Source organism: Capsicum annuum, chromosome 9 (genome assembly GCF_002878395.1).
Source record: "Capsicum annuum cultivar UCD-10X-F1 chromosome 9, UCD10Xv1.1, whole genome shotgun sequence".
In the NCBI taxonomy this organism is placed as follows: domain Eukaryota; kingdom Viridiplantae; phylum Streptophyta; class Magnoliopsida; order Solanales; family Solanaceae; genus Capsicum; species Capsicum annuum.
In genome coordinates this window covers 198,549,258-198,550,534 of record NC_061119.1, presented here as the reverse complement: position 1 = coordinate 198,550,534, position 1,277 = coordinate 198,549,258, and the positions used below count along the sequence as shown (strand labels likewise).

At 39.4% G+C, this 1,277-nt stretch overlaps 1 non-coding gene across 1 annotated transcript; it reads right to left on the bottom strand.

Moving 5' to 3' along the window:
* Positions 1 to 692: 692 nt before the first annotated feature.
* Positions 693 to 799, bottom strand: LOC124887588. Its single transcript, XR_007045354.1, has one exon. It is a non-coding gene; the product is annotated as a small nucleolar RNA R71 (small nucleolar RNA).
* Between the last annotated feature and the right edge of the window lie 478 nt (positions 800 to 1,277).

The window sequence follows — 1,277 nt, the reverse complement described above, 5'->3', positions numbered from 1 at the left end:
TGCATAAAGACGCAACAAGTTTTTCGCTCCGTTGCCGGGGATCAAATAGAATTAGTAATTGTTTTAATTTTTTATTTTTGATCATAAGATTAGGTGTTAACAAGTTGATCTTAGTGGCTGAATTTTTGCAGGTTTAGCTGAACATTGGACTGGCTACAGACAAAGAGTTAGTAGAGCCCTTCGCAGAACTAGAAGTAATTTTTCATCAGAGACGAAGATCCCAATACTACACTCAACAAGGATCAATGGCAAAAATACGTGATTCTATAGTTGCTGATCCAAATGTTGGAAATGTTCCAGCTCTAGCTATTCTTGTTCAACCAGTCATAAGTCCTGTTCGAGAAGTGGCAATCCCACTAACGCACCTTGTGACCAACAGTATCCTGAAGCCTGAACAAGGAGGTCGATGGGAATTGAAACAAAATATGGTGCACTTGTTGAATTCTGTGGGAGAATTTTAGGGACTTTCATACGAGGATCTGCAACAGCACTTACAAACCTTCTTGGAGATAAGCGGCACATATATTCCTACAGATGTGAGTGCGGATTATGTTAGATTGACACTCTTCCCCTTTTCTCTACTGGGGGAAGCAAAGAGATGGCTACTTGCTGAACCACACCAATCCATAACTACTTGGGAAGAATGTGCTCGAAGGTTTCTCATTCGATTTTTTCCATCTCAGAAAACTGCTTGATTGAGGAGTGAGATATTAAATTTCAGACAAAAAGATGGAGAAAAACTCTACCAAGCTTGGGAGAGATTCAAGGGCATGCTCAGGAGTTGTCCTCATCACTATCAATCGAATAATGTTTTGGTGCATACATTTATAGAAGGTCTTGAATCTAATACAAAGATTCTCTTGGATTCAGCAGCAGGGGGTCAAGCTTTGGAGAAAACATATGAAGAACTTTATACTTTGCTGAATCGAATTGCACAAGGAAATCCAAATTGGCATACAGACTCAAGGAATGCTCCCAAGAAAGTTGCAGGGGGTTTTGGAGGTTGATCAGTTCACTGCATTACAAGCACAGATTTTAGCAATACAGAACGATATAACTACTCAGTTTAACAACATAAAGTTGGGTATAACACAACCAACAACCACAACAAATTTAGTTTAAAAGGTATATGCATGGTGTGAAGTTTGTGGAAGCAGTGAGCATAAAGCGGATGCATGTTCTGTTAATCCAGATTCAGTCAACTACATAGGGAATGCTAATCGTCAGGCTCAACAGAATTTTGGTAATACATATAATCCAAATTGGAGGAACCACCT